A 23,950-nucleotide genomic window follows, 5' to 3' on the forward strand; every position below is an offset into this window, starting at 1 on the left:
GCATTTTCTATCTCCCAACATCAGTGTCTCATTAAGTCTTAAAAGATACTCAAATTGGTTTTGTTATTGTTCAGTCATTTCAATTGTGTTCAACTCTCTGTGACCTGATTTAGGGTTTTGTTGGCAAAGATACTGGAAGGGTTATCATTTCCTCCTCATTTTACCAGTGATGAAACTGAGGCAATCAGGCTTAAGTGACTTGCCCAAGGCCATATAGCTAGTAAGTCTCTTAGTCTAGAATTGAACTCAGAAAGGTGAGTCTTCCTCATTCTAGACCCAGCTTCCCCTAGCTGCCCTTACTCTAATTGCCCCTGCCCAGCTATGAAGAATTTTCTTTGGAACACAGTCACCTCCTCTGCTCCATTTTTTTTCAGATCAGTACAAGTCAGTGCTTTCAGAGCAGCCTAGTGCTTCTTATAGGCAGGCAGCACATTCCCCCCAACCCTTTTTAAGACACTATTAGAAAAGTATTTCTTGCACTAAGTTCAAAGCTGCCTCCTTACAATACCTACTTACTGGGTTTAGACTGGAATCCCATAGATTGCCACAAATCTTTCCTCCTGTGAAAACCTTTTCAAGATTTGAGAGGAGCAGTCATGTTCCCGGGTTTGTTCTGGGCAACAGACACTGTTCTGTCTCCCCCGAACTTTTCACCGGGATTTACATACTTATATCCAGGGGAATGGAAAGTCAGTCCCCAGCTGGGATGAACTACCAGCAAAAATCCTCCAGGCCCTCTTGCAGATTCATGGGTCTACTATGAATGGAGCCTTTACTGCCATCCAGTGTATCCAGGACTGGCTGAATTGTCCCTGAAACATGCTTTGGACACACCTGGATGCTTAGTATGACCACCTTTGCTGGGTGATCTAGACTGAAACAGTCATTGCAGGAGACTTGGCTTCAGGGAGAACGCCTAAGCAATGTCCTTCCCATCCTGAGATGGGGAAGCCGATAACAGGAGGGCAACTCTTCTGTCCCTCCACACTATTCCTTCGATGGCTGGGTGTCTCACAGAAGATGAGCTGTCACAGATTCCTACCTTCTTCTCCACACTGGTTCCTTTGGTTCTTTACCTACACTTTTCCTTGTCATGGTCTCCTTCTTGTTAAGCCAATTTCCTTCTTAACTGTGATGTCCAGAACAGAAGACACAACACTATAATGATCTGAATGGTTTACATCTGGTGATAGCGCCAGATGCTTCTCACTACCTGAGAGGGTCTGTGGAAAAGACTTGGGAGGTATAAGGAGCCCCAAGAGGACTTACCAGCCTGTAATCTGCAACCACAACTCTATCAGAGTAAGGGAGAGGCAGGATAGGCCATTAATACAGGCCATCCAGGAATCATGGTTGCACCCCTGAACTTTATAGATTAGGAAACTGAGGACACAAAAGTTAAGGAACTTAAGGTAGCAGAGTCTAGATTTGAACCCTGGTCTTCTGATATGAAATTTCATTCATTCCCCTTTGTGTTAGGCTATCATTCTGAAACTGACAATTTTGTTCATAGGAAAATGTAAAGACAAAGGGGGCTTATACTACAAATGGACGCTAAGCTCAGGGAAGGAGTGAGATACTAGGATGAAAATGAATGGATCTGTGGCATCAGACTTCTGCTATGGACCCTTAGGGCCTTTTCATCTGGAATACCTTCACATCACAATAATGACTTACAATTTCAACTAAGAAAATGTTAACATAAGAAAATGAACATATAATCCATGAACAAGAATAAAAGTGAGCCCTCACACAAACACTGCTCTGGGCTGACTAACTCTTAGATCAAATGACTGGTGGAGCCCAACTACTGAGCATCAAATTCTTCCAGAAGCTAGACTAGGTCCCACAGTAAAGGACAAGTTCTGTATGGAGCATATAGGAAAATAAAAGGAATTAAACTCAATAAATTTCTTTTTAAAATTATTTTATTAAGCTTTTCATTTTCAAAATATATGCATAGATTATTTTTCAACATTAACCCTTGCAAAACCTTGTGTTTCAGTTTTCTCCCCTTTCCCCCAACTCCTTCCTCAGATGGTAAGTAATCCAATATATGGTAATCATGTAAAATATATGTTAAATTATGCATATATTGAATTTAACATATATTTTACCATGATTATTTTATTATTGTTATATTATGTGCTTTAATATATTACCATGATATGTTTTATCATGGTTTTAGCATAATTAAACAATTATTTTACTGCAAAATAAAAAATAAATCAAAAAGAAAAAAATGAGAAAAAAAATAAAATGCAGGCAAATAACAAAATGAGTGAAAGTACTGTGTTGTGATCCATATTCACCACCCACAGTATTCTCTCTGGGTGTAGATGGCTCTCTCCAACACAAGCTCATTGGAACTGGCCTAAATAATTTCATTATTGAAAAGAGCAATATCCATCAGAACTGATCATCACATGATCTTGTTGCCATGTACAATGATCTCCTGGTTTTGCTCATTTCACTTAGACCTTTCTGAAATCATCCTGCTGATCATTTCTTATAGAATAATAATATTCCATAACATTCATATATCATAACTTATTCAGCCATTCTTTAACTGATGGGCAGCTACTCAATTTCCAGTTTCTTGCCACTCCAAAAAGGGCTGCCACAAACATTTTTGCATATGTGGGGTCCTTTTCCCTTTTGTATGACTGGGATACAGGCCCAGTAGAGATAGTGCTGTATCAAAGAATATGCAGAGTTTGATAGTCCTTTGGACATAGTTCCCTACTGCTCTCTAGAATGATTGGATCCATTCACAACGCCACAAACAATGTATTAGTGTTATAGTTTTCCCACATTCATTGTTATGTTTTCTTGCCTTTTTAGCCAATTTGAGAGGGTTAGGGTTAGTGTCACCTCAGAGCTCTCTTAATATACATTTCTTTGATCAATATTGATTTACAGCACCTTTTCATAGGACTAAGAATGGTTTCAATTTCTTCATCTGAAAATTGTTCATATCCTTTGACCATTTAACAATTGGATAATGTCTTGAATTCTTATAAAATTTGAGTTTTAAAATTATAAAATTTTATTTTAGAAATGAGGCCTTTATCAGAACCTTTGAATGTAAAAATGTTTTCCCATTTTATTACTTCCCTTCTAATCTTATCTTCATTAGTTTTGTTTGTACAAAAACTTTTAAACAATATAATCAAAATTATCTATTTTGTGCTCAATAATGAACTCCAGTTCTTCTTTGGCCACAAATTCCTTTCTTTTCCACATCTGAGAGGCAAACTATCCTTTGTTCTTCTAATTTGCTTATAATATCACTTTTTATTTTTAAAGCATGAACCCATTTTGACCTTATCTTGGTATATGGTGTTAAGTGTGGGTCAATGCCTAGTTTCTGCCATACAAGTTTCCAATTTACTCAGCACTTTTTGTCAAATAGTGAATTTTTAGCCTAAAAGCTGGAATCTGTGATTTTGTCAAACACTCGATTACTACAGTCATTAACTATTTTGTCCTGGGAACGACTCTATTCTACTGATTAGCTACTGTTTCTTCACCAGTACTAAATGGTTTTGATGACCCACTGCTTTGTAATATAGTTTCAGGTCTGGCAAAGGTAGGCCACATTCATTTGCATTTTTTCATTAATTTCTTTGAAATTCTTGACCTTTTGTTCTTCCAAATGAACTTTGTTATTATTTTTTCTAGATCTGTAAAATAATTTCTTGGGAGTTTGATTGGTATGGCACTGAATAAGTATATTAACTTAGGTAATATTGTCACTTTTACTAAATTCTCTCAACTTACCCATGAGCATTTGATATTTTTCCAATTGATTAGATCTGACATTATTTCTGTGGAAAGCATTTTGTAATTGTGTTCATATAGTTTCCTGACTTTGTCTTGGCAGGCAGACTTCCCAATATTTTATACCATTGACAGTTATTTTAAATGGAAGTTCTCTGTATCTTTTTGCTGCTGGACTTTATTGATAATATATAAAAATGATTATGGTCATTTTGTATGCTGCAACTTTGCTAAAGTTGTTAATTGTTTCTAGTAGTTTTTTTTAGTTAATTCTCTAAGTATACCATCATATCATCTGCAAAGAATGAGAATTTGGTTTCTTTATTACCTACTATAATTCCTTTAATCTCTTTTTCTTCTCATTGCCAAAGCTGACATTTTTAATATAATGTTGACTAGTTATGGTGATAGTGAGCAATCTTGTTTCACTCCTGACCTTATTGGGAATGGTTCTAGTTTGTGGTTTTAAATATATGCTACTGGTCCTTTTAAGGAAAACTCCATTTATTCCTATACTCTCTAGTGTTTTTAATAAGAATGGATGGTGGATGCTTTTTCTGCATATATTGAGATAGTCATATGATTTTGTTAGCTTTGTTATTTATATAATTAATTATGCTAATAGTTTTCCTAATAGTGAATCAGCCCTGCATTCCTGGTATAAATTCTACTTAGTTGGAATGTATTATCCTGGGGATAACTTTCTGTAATTTCTTTGCTAATATTTCATTTAAGACTTTTCATCAATGTTCATGAGGGAGATTGGTTTATAATTTTCTTTCTCTGTTTTCACTCCACCTGGTTTAGGTATCAGTGTCATATCTGTGTCATAAAAGGAATTTGCTAGGACTCCTTTTTTCTATTTTTTCAAATACTTTGTATAGTATTGGATTTTATTGTTATTTAAATGTTTGGTAGAATTCACATGTAAATCCATGTGGCTCTGGGGATTTTTTCTTAGGGAGTTGATTAATAGCTTGTTCTAGTTCTTTTTCTAAAATGGGACTATTTAAGTAATTTATTTAATCTATATTTTTGTAAATATTCCTCTTTTTCACTTAGATTATCAAATTTATTGACATAAAGTTGCACAAAATAACTCCTAGTTATTGCTCTAATTTCCTCTTCATTGGTAGAAAATTTTCTCTTTTCATTTGTAATAATCTGATTTTTTTCTAATCAAATAAAGGTTTATCTAGTTTGTTGTTTTTGTCATAAAAACAACTATTAGTTTTATTAATTCAATAGTTTTCTTACTTTCAATTTTATTAATCTCCCCTTTTATTTTCAGAATTTCAAATTTGCTATTTAATTGAGGGATTTTAATTTGCTTTTTTTCCCCCTAACTTTTCTAGCTTCAAGCCCAATTCATTGATCTTCTTTTTTTCTCTATTTTATGAAAATAGGCATCTAAAAATATAAAATTTCCCCTCATAACTCCTTTGGCTGCATCCTACAAATTTTGGCATATTGTCTCGTCATTCTCTTGGATGAAATTATTCATTGTGTTTATAATTTGTTATTTCTCTCACTCATGCTTTAGGATTCAATTAGATAGTTTCCAATTAATTTTGGTCTATTTTCTCCTGGCCATTTATTGCATATGATTTTTATTGCATCATGATCTTAGAAAAATGCATTTTCTGCCTTTCTGCATTTGATTTTGAGAATTTTATACCCTAATACATGATCAGTTTTTGTATAGGTTCAGAGTACTGCTGAGAAAAAAAAAATATGTTCCTTTCTGTCTCCATTCAATTTTCTCCAAAGGTCTATCATCGCTAACTTTTCTAGAATTCTATATCCCTCCTTAACTTCTTTCTTATTTATTTTGTGGTTTGATTTATCTAGTTCTGAGAGAGATTGAGGGGTTGAGATCCCCCACTAGTAAAGTTTTGCTTTCTAATTCTTCTTTCAGCTGTCTTAACTTCTAGGAATTTGGATACCATACTTCTTGGTGCATATATGTTTAGTATTGATATTACTTCATTATCTGTGGTACCTTTAAGTGGGGTGTAGTTTCAGTTCTTATTTCTTTTAATTAGATATCTATTTTTGCTTTTGCTTGATCTGAGATCAGGATGGCTACCCCTGCCTTTTTTTTTTAATCTCAGTTGAAGCAAAATAGATTCTGCTCCAGCCTTTTACCTTTACTCTTTATGTATCACTCTGCTTTAAATGAGTTTCTTATAAACAACAAATTGTAGGATTCTGACTTTTAATCCAGTCTGCTATGCTCTTCTTTTTTATGGGAGAGATCATCCCATTCACATTCACAGATAAAATTACTAACTCTGTATTTCCTGCCATCTTGTTTACCCCCAGTTATATTTTTTTCTTCTCTTTCCGTCTTTCTCTTTTCCCTAGTATTTTGTCACTGATGACCCCCTCCTTCACACAGCCCTTCCCTTTTGCACCCCCTCTTGCTTTCTTATGCCTTTCCTCTTCTATTGCTGTTCTCCCTTTTATTAGCTTCCCTCCTTTTTCTCTTTCCCCTCCTACTTCCCTGTAGGGTGAAAAAAGCTTCTTTTGAAGCTAAATGTGTCTGATATTCTCTCTGAGCCAAATATGATGAGTGTAAGATTCACACAATGCTCATCCCCCGCCCCCTTTCCTTCAATTGCGCTAGGTCTTTTTTGCCTCTTCATGAGATGTATTTTACCCTATTTTAACTCCATTTTTCCTCTTCTTCCAGTAGAATCACCTTTCATCCTCTAGTTTCTTATTTAAATCATCATAATAAAATATATTATACCTACACCCCCTATGTATGCCCCTAACAGAGATACAGATCTCAAGAGTTAAACATATTATGTTCCCATATAGGGAGATAAGCTTTTTAACTTTAAAAAGAGTTATTTTTTCTTTCCTTTTTACCTTTTCATGCTTCTCTTGAGTTCTATATTTGAAGATCAAAGTTTCTATACAGTTCTGGTCTTTATATCAGAAATAGATAAAATTCACCTGTTTCATTGAATATCCATCTTTTCCCCTGAAAGATGATGCTCAGTTTTGCTGGATAGTAGTTTCTTGGCTGTGATTCCAGTTCCTTTGCCTTTTGTAATATTAGATTCCATGCCCTTTGATCGTTTAAAGTGGAAGCTGTTAGATCCAGGGTAATTCTGATTGTGGCTCCTTGATATTTAAATTGTTTCCTTTTGGCTGTTTGCAATATTTTCTCTTTGGTTTGATAATTCTGAAATTTAGCTACAATGTTTCTTGGAGTTTTCATTTGGGGTTCTCTTTCAAGAGGTGATAGGTGAATTCTTTTTATGGCTATTTTACCATCTGTTTCTAGGATATCTAAGAAGTTTTCTTTGAAGACTTCCTGAAAGATGATGTCTAGGCTCTTTTTTTCATCATGGTTTTCAGGAAGTCCAATAATCCTTGGATTGTCTCTCCTAGATCTATTTTCCAGGTCAGTTGTTTTACCAATGAGATATTTTACATTTTCTTCTATTTTTTTTTTATTTTTTGAGTTTTTTTGATTGATTCTTGAAGTCTCATTGAGTCATTCACTTCCATTTTTTTTTCAATTTTAATTATTAGTGAATTATTTTCTTTAATTAGCTTTTTTTAATCTTCTTTTGCATTTGGCCAATTGAGGTGTTCTGTTCATTGCATTTTTTTCCCATTTCACAAATTCTGATTGTTTAGCAAATTGGTTTCTTTTGCATATCTATTTATAAGGAGTTATATGTTTTTCCCATTTCATCAGATTTATTTTTTAAGGAATTATTTGCCTTTTCCATGTCATCAAATATATTTTTAAAGAGTTTTCTTCAGATAATTTCTGTTTTTCCTTTTCCATAACCTCTTGCAAAGATTTCATTTCCTTTCCCCATTTTTCTTCCAACTTGTATTTTAGATCCTGTTTGAATTCTTCCACAAGAGCCTTGTAAAATAGGGATCAAATCATATCACCCTTTGGGGCTTCATCTGGAGCTGATTTGTTTTTGAGGATCCTCAGGGTGTGAGGTCTCTTCTCTTTCTCTATAAAAGCTGTATATAGTCAGAATTCCTTTTGCTTTGTTGCTCATTTTTTAAAGGTTGAGGTCTGCTCTTAAGGCAAAGGGGTAACAGCTGCTTTAGTTTTCCCTGCTGGCACTGTTTATTGACTTTTGATGTTGAGTAAGAGCAGCCAGGTTTCATGTTCTTCTGGGGGTTCAGGGGTTTACAGTTTGCCTTTTGATTTTGCTTAGGTGTCTTACAGCTAATCTGATGATCCACTAGCTTGTAACCAGGACAGAGTAGCTTCAGAGCCTTACAGAAGATTCTCTGGTGTGCAGCTGCAGCAACACCCTGGCTCCCCACCCCAGCTCCTTTCCCCGGGCTCCCTGCACTGTAGTCTGGGCTTGGCAGCCTCTCCCTCTGCCCAACTGAGACAGAACTTTTCTGAAGTTCTTCCACAGTATCTTCTTCCAGAAATTTTCTGTACTCAAAATATTTATGGGTTCTGTCACTCCAAAACCAGTTCAGATACTTAATCTGCTGTTGATTTGAGAGAAGCTCAGAGAAGGTCAAGTAGAGATGTGTCTACTTTCTGCCATCTTGGCTCCTCTCCTAATAAATTTCTTAAATAGCCATAATATTCAAGGCATCAACAGATTCCTATTCTGATACTTCATTATTATTTGGAGCCTGAAACTGGATTCTTAAAGGTACCAGAGCTGGGTACATATGATATCTGCAGAGTCAAGAGACATAGGACACAAACCACATCAGTTGATCAAAGATGATCATCACTTGTGTAATACATGGTTCAAATGACTCATTGATCCAAAGTGATGATTCAATTCTCATTGCTTGTGTAAAGGATAGAGTGGTAAAAGCCAGAGAGAAGGCAGATCATGATCTTTGAGATAGAAAACACAGGGTTCTAGATTCTACACAGATATCTGAAAGAAGAAAAAAACTAAGAAGCTAGCATGTAAAGTTGTTGACATTTCAATCTTGTCTTTATTTCCAGCTTACTCCAGACATTGGAAAATTTTCTCTTGAGTGAAGTCTGGGACTATCTCTTTTGGTTGAGCTAAGATAATCTCATTCCCAAAGGAAGAGCCCATTTACTCTGTGTATTGTCTGGTATATAATCTTTTATATAAACTGTCCCTAATTTCTATTTGCTCTATGTTTACATAAATGGGTTTACTTGTTATTTGCTGTATGTATTCATTGTGAAACTGACATCTGGTGGTAAAGAAGTCAAATCTTAGATATATAGCTTGAGGCACTCATTAAGGGATAGCAATCAGGAGCACAGCTTGTACCTAAAATTATTTCCTCTAACTAGCAATATTTAAGGGAGAAGAGAAAATAATTCTAACGTGGGACTCCTCTCTAACGGATTCCATTCTCTCTAACAGAATGATCAGCCTCTAGCTTTGACCTCTTGCCTCCTTTCCTATCAGGAATCAAAGTTTCCTTTGGAGAAGGTTGGCAGGAAGGGAGGGAGACTCTAGAAATCATTCTTAGCTGCCTGTGAGCCACATCCTATGGGGACCCATGTAACCTTTATGAACAAGACACCAGACAATACCACAAATCCTTATGCATGATATAAAAAGACTTCTGTTGGGAATCCTTTAGCCCTGGAAGTTAATGGAAGGAAGGAAAAGACAAGGTGGCCCTTAGTCCTATATGAGCCATTTGCTTCTTCCTGTACAGTAGCAGAGAGGTAGAAAAAGGTATATGTAATGACAGACATCTGTCAGTCTCCTATGGCTTCCTGCAAACACTAACTTAGCTATCTGAGATTTAAATGGGAGCTACTTACACTCTGTCTAACAAGTGCTCACAATGCAGGAGGAGCTGATTGAAATCAATATTCATCTTCTAGATATCAATTAGACCAGAAAAATTGAGAACAAAAGAATGGTGCTGGTGTTCTCCTAGGATATACACAGAAAAGCATTGGGAACTGTGTTAACACATTTGCAAAAACAAAAACAAAACAAACAAAAAAACATTCTTTTCAGAGGGGTTTGGCCTTTTCAGATGATGAAATTAAAGCCATCTATAGTTACATGAAAAAGTGCTCTGAATCACTATTGATTAGGGAAGTGCAAATTTAAACAATTCTGAGCCACCACCTCATACCTCTCAGATTGGCTAAGATGACAGGAAAAGATCATGATAAATGTTGGAGGGGATGTGGGAAAACTGGGTCACTAATGCATTGCTGGAGGTGGGGACTTGACTCTGAGATATTCTTGAGGTTGCACCTCCACCCTCTTGGTTAGTCTTGTACTTATTCTTGCTCTGGATGTCAAGGTCAATCAAGAGAGGTTTCTTGGAGGCTCTTGGAGGCCACAAAGAGGGGGATCTTCCCAAAAATCTTTTTATTGGATTTTCTGATGCAGCCTGTAGCTTTTTTTCTTCTTCTGCTGTTGACTCTTGTTTTCATGGGCCACTTAGTTTTGATTAGTGCCTGCCAGGTCTCCCCGACCCTTAACTTTCCTTCCCCACCCCTGTACTAGAACATCCTCTTTCCTTCTGCTCAGAAATCCGGGCTGGCTTAATTCCTGGGCTATGGTCTCATTCCCTCATTCTATCCCCAGAGCTACTCCTGAGACACTGGACAGCTTAAATCCTAGATCTTAGCAGCAGTCAAGTCAATATGGAAAGGGCAGGGTTAGCAAGTAGGTTGGGAGGCACTCTAGAGGAAGAGGGTTCCCCCAACCCTGTAGCCACTTAGAACCCCTCTTTTACAGACAGCTTAACTTCCCAGATCATTACCCACTATTTCAGCAGCCCTAGAGGCAGAGAAATGAGGAAAATGATGCACCAGGAGTTGAAGGGTGCTGGATTGGCTTCCAATTGATTGAGTCTACACAAATGACTTTGTGATAATGATCTTTCAGTTACCTTCTTCTTATCCTTGCAGCGTTTGCCACATTGGGGATCTCAGTACTTGGTTTTTAGATGATAATCACAGGACTACTACACTTAGATTACCTTTCCTCCTGTCTCTGCCTAGATTCCAAATGAAGGAAAAGGGAAAATAAGAGAGGGCATAAAGTAAACAACTTGATTAGAATTCAGAAATTAAAGAGGCTAAATATTTTCAGAATACACAGAAGCCTTACACCTAAATACCATGATGAGAAGAATCAGAAGAGCCTGGACATAGAGGAAATGGAAAAACACCCCAAGACAATAAGTCAATTATATTTTGCCAAGCAGGAAATGAGTCATTACTTATGTGGGAGGCACTCCCAAATCAGCTTGCTGTCTGTGTACAGTCCAACAAGCAGCTCATTGCAGCAAAGATCAAACTTATATGACACAATAAAAATGAGAAAATGATTTGTCCTAACATCTCCAAGCTGGCCTAATTCAGTTACTGATGCTGAGCAAATTGATAGAGGCAAGGAAATCAACCCCAATCACAATCTTTTAATGCCCAAATTTTAACACAGTCAATTATATTTAATGAAGATACCCAAAGACTATAAAAATCATCTCGACCAACAAATCTTCAATCTTCTTGCCAAACAGAGAGCCAGAGAAGCCAAGAGGAACACCTGTTTGGAATCTAAACTCCCTTATAAAATCTTAGAGAAGTGTAATGGAGCATTCTAAGCAACAAGGCCATAAAACAGAACAAAGTAGTGAAGGGGAAATCAAGTTTAAAGAAATCTTGGTAAGAGAACAAAATATACAGAATTATCCCAAGGGTATTTGAAGACAAAACTGGAGAGGGGACCACAGATGAGGGAAACAATGGAAAAAATCTGGAAAAATTTCAGTGATAAACTATACCTCCCAGGATGCTGTATTTGAATTCTTATATTTCCATTCTAAATGTGCTGCCAGATGAAGGAAAGATGGCACTGAAGGTAAAATATATGGGAAGAGCATCTGGAATGTACCAAGTGAGAAGAGAGGAGGTATTTGCTAAAAGACCCTAATTTCAAGACCATTTAAAGACCAGTTCTCTTGGTCCTCGAAAGTAAAAGAGAAGACAAAGATATGTGATAATTATTTTTAAGTGAGCTTAACATCAAAAACAACAAGGAAATCAAGAGACGCTAGCCTCTATTAGATTACTAGATTCCTGAGAAATGTATGTGGCCTGACAGAGCTTCTCTGTCACAGTCTGACTTTGATTCTTGCATGGAGAATGTGTTGTGTCCTGACCAGAGTGCCTTGGGCTCTTTGTTGCAAGGAAGAAAGGGAGGGAATGGCAGGAGGATACGGAAAGAAGGGAAAAAGAAGCAAAGGAAGGAAGAAGGGAGAGGAAAAGGGAAGGAAGGGGAAAAGATGAAGGAAGGAAAAAAAGAAAGAAGGAAAAATGTGCCAAGCATTTAGTACATAGCAAGAATTATGCAACTTATAATTAAGGGATACAATTAAGAAATCACAGTAGCCACTACTCTTGGAAGCTTCTTCCTGATAGGGGAAGATGATGTGTAGAAGATAATGGCAGCCAAGGAGCTATAGTTTGGTTTGGAAAGTCACAAAGCTGGGAATTTAACGAGCCATCCTTTCCAGTAACAGAGGTAGAACTCATTTGATAATGGTTCCATAACGAGGGAAGATCCAGTCCCAAAGTAGGATATGAGAAAAGATGCCCTGGGTTTCAAGGGCAGTATGGCTAAGCACTGATTAGGCAGGGATGGCCACATGAGACATTCCTCGGTCAAAATAACTCAGGTCCCAGAGTGCGTGATCCAGGGATGAAAGGATCAAGTCTTCCCAAATGTGCTTTCTTCTTATAGTCAGAGAATAGAGTTTTCCTGGTCCAGCTTTTGAACTTCAGTATCAGAATGCATTTTCTTATGGATCTTGGAATTCTTTATATTTCTTACAACACAGGCTACTCCATTATGTTCATAGAGCACAATCAAAGGACTTTGATATTGCCTTCATTTCCTTGATGTCACCATGTAAGACAGTTTTCCTGGAAAGGGAATGGGGGGACATAGTGGCAAATATGTGTAATTGGTAAAATAAAATATTTTCACAATAAAATGTTTAAAACACCCCCAGTTGCACCTCCCTTTCTTGTGTTCTTGCCTTTGAACTGTCTTCTGGTTCTTTCCTACGGTAAGTCAAACACCAATCTTCCTCTTCCAGTGTTCATTAGAAAATTATGGTTATAATTCCAGCAAAGAAGCCTAATCCAAAATGTGTTTTTGGATAAATGACAAACAAGCCTTCCTCCTAATGTACAAATATGTTGATTTATAATCTGGTTCTTTAGGTGGTCTAAATGTTGTATTTTTCTGCCAGATACTCCTAATTTTTGCTGATTTTACAGAGAGAGACTGAGTCTTCTCAGGAAATATGGGAACTAGGCTTAAATTCCCAAGAGATTAAGCCCTCAAGGCAAAGCCCTAATACCTTGTATGTTAAACATGGCCCTGAGAACTGTCCTGTTTTCTATTAAACTGAATAAGCTATGTTATCATCCTTAAGTGCTACACACAGAGGGACAGACTTAATCCTAAATCCTAAATTAATCCTAATATATCACTAATTACTGGAGAGAAGAAGCAAAGCAGATCTAGAATCCCATTGCTGGCTACTGACCATTGACCTGACCATATCAGGACCATTGGCCAGTAGTTCTGGGATATGCTGGTTCTAGCAATGCCTATAATCCTGTTCCCACCTTAGCCCAGAACCTGAAATGATGTTTTCCCATTTTTAAGCTTGCCTTTGGAATCTCTGCTGGCTATATTATGCCCCAAAAGAAAGAGCTTATTAGGTTTTGCAAGGGTAATGTTGAAAAATTACCCATGTATATGTTTTGTAAATAAAAAGTTACAATAAAAAATTAGTGGTGGGATAAGAAGGAGAAAAAAAGGGTTTATTTTTATGCTGAGCACCCAGACATGTCTAAAACATAGGATGAAAGATGTAATTTATGAGCTTTAGTCTGAAATACTGGGTTCTGGTTCAAACGTTCTTGCACTGGATGGTCTGGAGTTAATATTCAGTAAGTGTCTTGGTGGCTAATTATATGATACTCATTGTCCTAAATGGAAAGTTTGGCATGTGGACCAGTGTCCAGGTTGCTGGGATTGGAGGCTGAGAATCTAATCTCCAGAAAAGGTTTCAATGAGCCCATTCTTTCTCCAGTAAGGATGCTAATTCCTATCACTCAATACAATTTCTTCTGTAACTTAGATTTTATGGATACAAATTGTGACTCTTACACTGATTATTGAACTCTTTCCGAGAGACAAGTAAGAAAACTGCCTTGGCCATTAGGTTTCTAAGATACTCTTTTTCATCAACATGGAAAGAGCTATGGAGTTACTTGGGGTGTAATCCCAGACAACTATTAAAATACTGGGATCAACTAGCTATCTCTCAGACACATTCCCTCCCCACTTGGTTGCCTTCACTCCCACAGACGTGAGGAATGATCTCCAATTAGCACTAAGTGCTCCAGGAGGCCAGTAGAATTGAGTCATTGGCAGGTGATTTTGCCTTCCCCAACTCTTTCTTTTGGCTAACAAGCTGCTCTGATTTATTGAAGGATTGTCAGATCCTGATGTTTTTGTAATACATGTTGCCCTCCAGCCCATTCATACGTCATCAGCATCCATTTCCTTGTTCACAGTGAGGACCAGCTTGATGCTTAACTGCTTTCTCTATTGGATTATACAATTGTAATAAATGTCCATAACCTTTGTAAGACCTGGGAAGAAATTACTGGTGTTTTTCTGTGAGCAAAAGGTTTTTTTACATTTCATGCCCTGCTGGTTAAGGCTAAAACTAGACGGTTCTACTTTGAAGGCTAGGAGAGACTGAGGAGCATGGCAGAGGAGCCCATTTATTTGTCCCTTATTCCAAATGGTCTCAGCCTGAGCCAGCCTTAGGCAAACTCATCTGCTTGTCTTATGTCTTCCTGAAATGGGCAGGGATGTAGGAGTATCATTTCAAGAAACTAAATTGTTTATTGAGATCTTTCCCTGGCAACCCCCAAAAAGAAATAAGAAAACCTCCCCCATCCAGCTTTCTACTGTTCAAGATGCTACCAGCTCAGGGGCCCAAGCTGATTGCTTACTTCTTTGTCCAGGAGCACAGAATCTTGGTCCTCATGCATCCACTTGGCATTTCACTGTGGGGGAAGCCATTAAGCAGCTCAAATACCTATTTATAGTCCAAGTCCATCAAACCCCAACTTCCTTTTGTCCACTATTCATCTGTTATAACAGCTCAAGATTGGATTCCCTGAATGTGCCGCCCTCTTTGCCATCCCTAGAGATAAGCAGGCTCTGTCCTCTACTACGTGAGGTCCATGTAAAACCCAAGCAGTCTAGTCAAGCCATGCTTGTGCCTGGGGAAACCCTAGTTGTACAGAAACTTAAGTCCTTCAAGTTCATATAAAATATTTAAGAATAACCGCAACATTCTTGGAGAAACACAACTTCTGTTTAAAAGCAAGTCAAGTTATACTCTGGATATGTATTGTCTCATGTGTTTGTGAAGATATACAAGTTAAGTCATGTCTTGTATAAAAACAAATCTCCTCCTCAACATACATAGACATCAACATTTCAATTCATGCTTAACTGTGTGGGTTGGCACCTATAGCCCATGGCTAGTGACCAAGGCCCTTTTCCCTGTTCCACCAGAACTGTCTTGAGATCAAAGCTGGAGCTGGCTGTCACAACTTTTGTCTATGTTCCTTCCTACTGACTCCTGTTGGTGCAACACAGACTTACTGTGCTTTTATCGAGTCTTTTACTAAGTAAAAGACATACTTAGACTTTGAGGGAAGACTTGAGTCCCTCATGGGTTTATTTTAAGCAATAGAAGGTTCTTAAGTTGGAGGACAAAAATCTGGGGTTAGAAAGAAGAGGGACCTGAGAGATGTCTTTAAAATGTCTTTAAAAATATGAAAATCTACCATGTAAAAAAAAGCTACCATTTATCCTGCTTGGCCCCACTACACTAGAATGGAAGAAAGGAGGGGAAGTTTCAAAGTGGCTTGGAGAAAGGGAGACTTTTTTGCCCTGAAAGTTATCTATAGGTGGAATGAGTCTAGGTGGTCTAGGTAGTCTAAGGAAATGAGAAAATACCAAGCTGGGTTAAGGCAGGGTCAACCTAGATAGATAGATAACAGCATTGAATAAGAATGGGTAAAGACAGGACTGGTTTTGATACTTACAGATCTCGTTGTGTATGTACTTGAGTCCTGTTTTGCTGTGACATCCCTCTTCCTAAAAGTATTCAAATATAATTGGCTTAAAAATCTCAGTTTCAAAAGAAGATTCTTAGTCAAAGATGGGTTGATTTGGGGCCTAGGGAGTCCCTTACACCCTAGAGATGCTTTAAATGTGTGCAAAGTAGAGCAAACTGTGGTGAAGTTTTCACTAAAATGTTATTAACCCAGAAATACTAATCCATTTATTTACTGACCCAGAAATAAAGCTGGCAAATATCAGTGAGCCAGTCAACAATCATTTATTAAAAACTTACAATGGTATGGCAGAAACTAGGCATGGACCCACATTTAACACCATATACTAAGATCAAAATGGGTTCAAGATTTAGGCATAAAGAACGAAATCATAAATAAATTAGAGGAACATAGGACAGTCTACCTCTCAGACTTGTGGAGGAGGAAGGAATTTGTGTCCAAAGGAGAACTAGAGATCATTATTGATCACAAAATAGAAAATTTTGATTACATCAAATTAAAAAGTTTCTGCACAAACAAAACTAATGCAAATAAGATTAGAAGGGAAGTAACAAATTGGGAAAACATTTTTACAGTTAATGGTTCTGATAAAGGCCTCATCTCCAAAATATACAGAGAATTGACTTTAATTTATAAGAAATAAAGCCATTCTCCAATTGATAAATGGTCAAAGGATATGAACAGACAATTTTCAGATGATGAAATTAAAACTATTTCCATTCATATGAAAGAGTGTTCCAAATCACTATTGATCAGAGAAATGCAAATTAAGACAACTCTGAGATACCACTACACACCTGTCAGATTGGTTAAGATGACAGGAACAAATAATGATGAATTTTGGAGGAGCTGTGGGAAAACTGGGAAACTGATGCATTGTTGGTGGAGTTGTGAAAGAATCCAGCCATTCTGGAGAGCAATCTGGAATTATGCCCAAAAAGTTATCAAAATGCCATACCCTTTGACCCAGCAGTGCTACTACTGGGCTTATATTCCAAGGAAATACTAAAGAAGGGAAAGGGACCTGTATGTGCCAAAATGTTTGTGGCAGCCCCTTTTTTTTTAATTCATTTTTCCAAATTATCCCCTCCCTCCCTCCACTCCCTCCCCCCGATGGCAGGTAATCCCATACATTTTACATATGTTACAATATAACCTAGATACAATATATGTGTGTAAATACCATTTTCTTGTTGCACATTAAGTATTAGCTTCCGAAGGTCTAAGTAACCTGGGTAGATAGACAGTAGTGCTAACAATTTACATTCGCTTCCCAGTGTTCCTTCTCTGGGTGTAGTTATTTCTGTCCATCATTGATCAACTGGAAGTAAGTTGGATCTTCTTTATGTTGAAGATTTCCACTTCCATCAGAATACATCTTCATATAGTATTGTTGTTGAAGTGTATAGTGATCTTCTGGTTCTGCTCATTTCACTCAGCAACAGTTGATTTAAGTCTCTCCAAGCCTCTCTGTATTCCTCCTGCTGGTCATTTCTTACAGAGCAATAATATTCCATAACCTTCATATACCACAATTTACCCAACCGTTTTCCAATTGATGGACATCCATTGAACTTCCAGTTTCTAGCTACAACAAAAAGAGCTTGTGGCAGCCCTTTCTGTAGTGGCTTGAAACTGGAAAATGAACTGATGTCCATCAATTGGAGAATGGTTGGGTAAATTATGGTATATGAATGTTATGGAATATTATTGTTCTGTAAGAAATGACCAACAGGAGGAATACAGAGAGGCTGGAAGAGACTTACATCCACTGATGCTGAGTGAAAAGAGCAGAACTAGGAGATCATTATACACTTCAACAATGATACTGTATGAGGATGTATTTTGATGGAGGTGGATATCTTCAACATAGAGAAGAGCTAATCCAATTCCAGTTGATCAATGATGGACAGAATCAGCTACATTGAGTGTAATGAGTGTAAACTGTGAGCATTTTTGTTTGTTTATTTTTCTTCCCAGATTATTTTTACCTTCTGAATACAATTCTTCCTTTGCAACAACAACAACAACAACAAAATTCGGTTCTGTGTATATATATTGTACCAAGCATATACTATAAGATATTTAATATGTATGGGAATGGCTGCCATCTAGGGGAGGGGGTGGAGGGAAGGAGGGGAAAAATTCAGAATGGAAGGGAGTACAAGGGATAATGTTGTTTAAAAAAAATACCTATGCATATGTACTGTCAAAAAATGTTATAATTATAAAATTAATAATTAAAAAAAAACCCTTACAATGGTATCAGGAAAGATTTCCTGCAGGAGAGGGGATCTAAAACAAGTCTTGAAGAAAGAGGTGGAGCCCTCTAGGCATGAAGTACAACAGCCAGTGCAAAGACATGAAGGTGAGGTATGAATTGCCATGGCCAAATCCATGTTTCTTTCACTGAATTGTAGATTACATGAAGTTGAATATAAGGAGACTAAAGTGGTTGGAAGGCACCCACATAGGATTCCAATTTTAACAGCCAAAAGACTTTTTGTCTTCCCGATGCTTCATAAAGGTGTGGAGGTGACTGCATTGAGTTCCTCAAAGGCGAACCAATGGAACATAAGCCCCACTGACAATTGAGAACACCCAGAGGTCTGTTACCTGTGAATGAGCTTGGCTGAGGTCAAGGAGGCTCCCATCTATTGCTGTTGTCCTCAGACTCTTGGAGGAGTAGAGATCTATGTTGATGGAGAGAGTAGCTACAGGGACGAGAGCATATCCATGCCTGTGCATAATTAGAGCAGGGGCATGATTACGACATTAAGCCATCACTCCATCTTCTTGGCTAATGCTAGAAATAATCAGCATGGTGAGCTCGGTCCAGCTTTATTTTATTGAAAGGAATTCCAAGGAATCTTTCTCCTCCATGCTTCTTCTCATTACTTGGCACAGATCCATGATTTCACTGCATCCATATGGACACAGGAGGCATTGAAGGCAGATAGAGAGACATGGGCTTTAAAGGACTTTCCTAGTCTTGACTTCTTCTACATTCCTTAAGATGGAAATAATCTCTGAGCAACACTTATCTCTTCCAAAGGAAAACCCCGCAAAGAATCTGAACTTTCTTACAATGAGAAGCATTGTAAGATTAGTCTTCCTTGGGCCAGCCTTATCCAGACAGGTGGCCAGTGGGTAAAAGAAAGTTTGAAGGGAAAAGTCATGTCATTACTGAATATTTAAGTTACAGAATCCCTCCAGCCTTAAGTAAGATTCAAATATGTTTTCATTTCCAAATGGAATTTTACTTGTCTACATTACACACAACTCCTAACCCCCACATACATTCTCTATGCTTATGCACATAGTAAAATTTATTTTCTTGAAACTTTAGAGACATTTAAAAGCCTAGAACAAAAATATCTAGGAGTTAGAGAAGCCATCAGGGGGCACAGCCTCCTTATTTCTGATAAGGCATGAATTCTACAACCTGGAAGTGACTTGATAGTCATTTAGAACAGCCTCTTTGTTCTCTTAGTGACATAAAGTCAAAGCTCTCATGAGAAAACAAACCACAAAATATACCCTGAAATTCCATCAGCCATAAGATGTCCCAATGGATATGGTTGAATTTTTATTACATTCTCAGGTGGCTAAAAGAGACAATAGTACTGTGGTGTTACTTAGAGATTGAGGGAGATTGATCCTTCATGAGAGAGCCCTTAGTAGGCACTGTAATCCTCCACTCAACTTTCTCTGTATAGTACACACATTGTGGTCATATCCTGTTAAACCATCTCCACAGACAGGCTAAACCAGATTTAGGATAATCAATGGGTCTCAAGTGAATTAGGATGATATCTATTTCAAGAATTCTTCCAACTAAATAAACAAATGAGAGCAATTTGTTCCAACAGCCATAAAGGAAGCAGAAGCAGATCCTGTGGAGAGCTTAGAGTTTGGTTAGATATAAAAAATACCAGTCATCCATTACATCCTGGCCATTGCCAGTCATCTGACTTTTGTCTTGCCACTGGTTTTTTATGACTCTGGAAGAAAGAAGAACATGTAAAATACCCCCTTGGAAAAATAACTAACCTGAAAAATAGATCCAGGAGAAATAACTTAAGACTTATAGGACTTTCTTCTGAAGGCTAGGATTAAAATTTTAAAACAGCCTGAATAGCATCTTTCAAGAAGTTATCAAGGAAAACTACCCTGGTATCCTAGAACCAGACAATAAAATAATCATTGAAAAAATCCACTAATCATTTCCTGAAGGAGACCTCAAAATGAAAGGAATATTGTAGTCAGTTCCAGAATCATTATGTCAAGGAGAAAATACTGGCAAGCAGCCAGAAAAAAAAGAAAAAGAAATTCACATATCATGGAGTCACAGGCAGGGATTACATAGGATTTAGTAGCTTCCACATTAAAGGATCAAAGGGCTTAGAATCATATATTCCAGAAGGCAAAAGATCTTAGATTGAAACCAATAATCCACTATCCACCAATGCTGAGCATAATCTTTCAGGGAGAAAGATAGATATTCAGTGAAATAGGGGGTTTCCAAGCTTTCCTGATAAAAAGACTAAAGCTGAACAGAAAATTCCATCTTTAAATTCAAGACTCAAGAAAAGCATAAAAAATAATAAAGGGGGAAAACATTTCTATAATAAGATAAAATTGTTTACATCCCTACATAGAAGGATCATACTTGTAACTTTAGAATTTTTAGTTAGACAAAGTATTCGAAGAATTGCCATGGGAAGGAATAGTTAATTTGTTCCATTTGGTACTAGCAAGAAGAATCGGGAGCAAGGATGACTGTTCCAAGAAAATCAATTTAGAATTAATATCAATCATTTGGCAACTAGATGGCTCAGTGAAGAGGGCACTGGGCCTGTTCTCTGGGAGACTGGAGTCCAAATACATTCTCAGACACAATAATAGTTATGTGACCCTGGAAAAGTCACTCTCTGTTTAATTCAGTTTCCTGAGAATTCAAAGAGGGGGTGATAATAACCTATACCTCTTAGGATTATTGAGGATTCAATGAAATTATTTGTTTCTTTGTATAAGGCCTAGCACATGGTAAATGCTATATAAATTTTAGCTATTATTATTATAGTTATTAAGAAAAAGTATCGCAAAAATGTAATGGACTGTCTCCACAGAAAGTAGGGTTTTTCCTAATATTGGAGAATATCAAGCACAGACTGATAGCCATTTATTGGAAAGACCCAAAAGGGCATTCTTATTTAGGTGATCATGGGACCATGGGGCTCCTAGGTTCCTTCCAACATTGGAATTCTGATTCTATGATTCTCCAATTGATCTATCTCTGTCATCTATCTGTCATACATACACATACAGACTTAAACTTACATACATGTATACATAGAGAGAGAGATCTGTTCTTTCCATCCATTTTTCTATCTAATCCATAATTCTGATTTTAAGCACTTAGGTGCATTAGTGGATCAAATACTGGTTTTGAAGTCAAGAAGACATGCCTCAGACATTTACTAATTATGTACCCTTGAACTAATCTCTTTAACTTCTTAGCCTCAATTTCCTCATCTATAAAAATAGGATAATCAGAGCACTTACTTCATATGGTTATTGTGAAGGCTAAAGGTTATTATCTTTGCAGATCTTAAAGTGTTCCATAAATATGAATGGTTATTATGATATGCACATGTGTGTGTCTATGCACAAATAATATATATATATATATATGTAAACTCAGATGAATTTTCTTTATGAAATTGATCTCCAGATTTATCAAAAGTGTCCTTGATAAAAACGGGAAAAGGGAAAAGGCAAGCTTTCAGAAATGATTCTCTGCAGCAAACAATATCATCACTGACAAGCAATTGACTTAAAGGGGACACACAATCCTGCTGTGTTTATTGCTTCTTGATCATTTTTTTAATTGACTTGTTAGAGCCAAATGGGATCTAAAAGGCACCCTGACAACAAGGTGTCTCTCATCTCTCACTCAAATGTTCAGATCATAGAAGTCTTTGACAGAAGCAACCTCTGAGACTTCATTCAATGATTCTGTGGTTATGAATATTAAGGAAGACAAAACCAGGAGACAAAAATACATATTTGCTGCTAAATACTATCCTAGAGGGGGTCCACATGAGAGTCCACTAGCCAGAGAGAGCCCTAGAGCTGCAAAATCCCTTCAAGTGCTTCTATTTGGGGATGGCATTGTGTCAATTGCCGTCCAGAATTCTGTTGGCCCTTTCGATGTCAATGAACACTCAGAAAGTTTTAGCTTATGGATACACATGGGCAAAGTCAAGTAGATAAATAAAGAATGCCATTATACTGATTTTTTTCAATGAGTAGGTATCTGTTGAGTAGCTACTGTGTGCTGGGCAGATTAACATAAAAATCACTGTCCCCAAGGAGCTTTAAGTCTATTGGGAAGACATTGTGAACATAAATAAGTAAATTTTAATGTATTACAAAGCAAGTGATTAGAGGTGGAAGGGAAGTTCTTCTGGTACATGTGTCTTTATAGCAAGAGAGAAGGACAACAAATAAGCAGGGCAGTAAGAGGACATCATTAGAATCTACCTCATGTTTTGAAGTGCCCATCTGTTGAGTGGATGTTTTATTTAAGCATGTTAACAAGCATTGCTACTCTGTGGATGAAAGTGGACAAGAATGGCTCGGGATAAGATGGCACAGATAGGTTAGGTTATGTGTTCCAAAGGAAAGAATTACAGCAACCATGAGGACATGAATTTATTTATATATTCAAAAACACATATGCACATATATGAATGTGTATTCAGAGATATGAGAATGAAAATATAGTGAGAAATTTCCCCTCCTTTTTACATGTAGTGGAATTCAGGGTAAAAATATCTGTGGGAGGAAGGGGTATAGTATATGTCCTCTCACTCTGCCTTTCCCCAACCTCTTTCACCTTGGCTGGAGGAAGGGAAAAAGCTCCAAGTTTGGAGGATCTAAAGGATTCAATAGGTATCTGGCCCCATCTGGAAGACCTTCCATGGAATAAAAATCTACTCCCTCTGAAGACATTCCATGGCTTCTAATAATGATTTCTCAGGTTCTTAGACTAAAATGGATTCCCCTATTTTTCCCTTCCCTGATTACTCATTTCAACAACATCTTTCAGGAACGCTTTAGATGTTCTTTTACCACCATCTTTTGTGTAACATATTCTATGCTGGACCTCTTACCCTGGACTCTAAAGTACATAGCTTCAGTCCCCTGAAGAAGTTCATCTACTCATCTCTGGAATATAAAACCCACATTTTGTAGCTTTTTATTTTCAAAATCTATGCAAAGATAGTTTTGTGTTCCAAATTTTTCTCCTTCTCTTCCCCCACCCCCTCTCCTAGACAGCAAATAATCCAATATACATTAACCATGTACAATTCTTCTATACATATGTCCACATTTATCATTCTGCACAAGAAAAATCAGATCAAAAAGGGGAAAAAAAGAAAACAAAAAGAAAGCAAACAACAACAAAAAGTGGGGGAAAAAACTACATTGTGATTCACATTCACTTTTCATAGTCTCTCTCTGAATGCAGATGGCTCTCTCCATCACAACTCTGTTGGAATTGGCTTGGATCACCTCATTGTTGAAAAGAGCCAAATCCATCAGAGTTGATCATTACATAATTTTGTGGTTGCTCTGTACAATGTTGTCTTGGCTCTGCTCACTTCACTTAGCATCAGTTCATGTCAGTCTCTCCAGACTTCTTTGAAATCATCCTGCATCTGATGGTTTCTTACAGAACAATAATACTCCATAATATTCATACACCATAACTTATTCAGCCATTCCCCAACTGATGGACATCCACTCAGTTTCCAGTTCTTTGCCACTATAAAGAGGGCTGCCACAAACATTTTTGCACATGTGAGTTCCTTTCCCTTCTTTTAGGGATATAGGCCCAGTAGAAACACTTCTGTATCAAAGGGTATGCACAGTTTGATAGCCCCTTGGGTGTAGTTTTAAATTGCTCTCCAAAGTGGTTGGATTCATTCTCAA

The 23,950-nt window shown here is 37.3% G+C and overlaps 1 long non-coding RNA gene across 6 annotated transcripts in view; it reads right to left on the minus strand.

The window, feature by feature from the left end:
* The window catches only part of LOC141552137 (uncharacterized), a 264,486-nt gene that overhangs the window by 56,904 nt on the left and 183,632 nt on the right, over positions 1-23,950 (minus strand). Inside the window, exons 4-5 of one of the 6 annotated variants that reach the window (XR_012485074.1) lie at positions 15,914-15,965; positions 1,970-12,688 (exon numbers count right to left, since the gene is read on the minus strand). The exons of 4 other annotated variants lie outside the window; for them this stretch is intronic. This is a non-coding gene — a long non-coding RNA (uncharacterized LOC141552137). Of the gene's footprint in view, positions 1-1,969; positions 15,966-23,950 lie in introns of those variants that run through there. One more of the 6 variants, XR_012485072.1, reaches the window with a different exon arrangement.

The sequence above is a fragment of the Sminthopsis crassicaudata genome, chromosome 1 (assembly GCF_048593235.1).
Source record: "Sminthopsis crassicaudata isolate SCR6 chromosome 1, ASM4859323v1, whole genome shotgun sequence".
Lineage (NCBI taxonomy): Eukaryota > Metazoa > Chordata > Mammalia > Dasyuromorphia > Dasyuridae > Sminthopsis > Sminthopsis crassicaudata.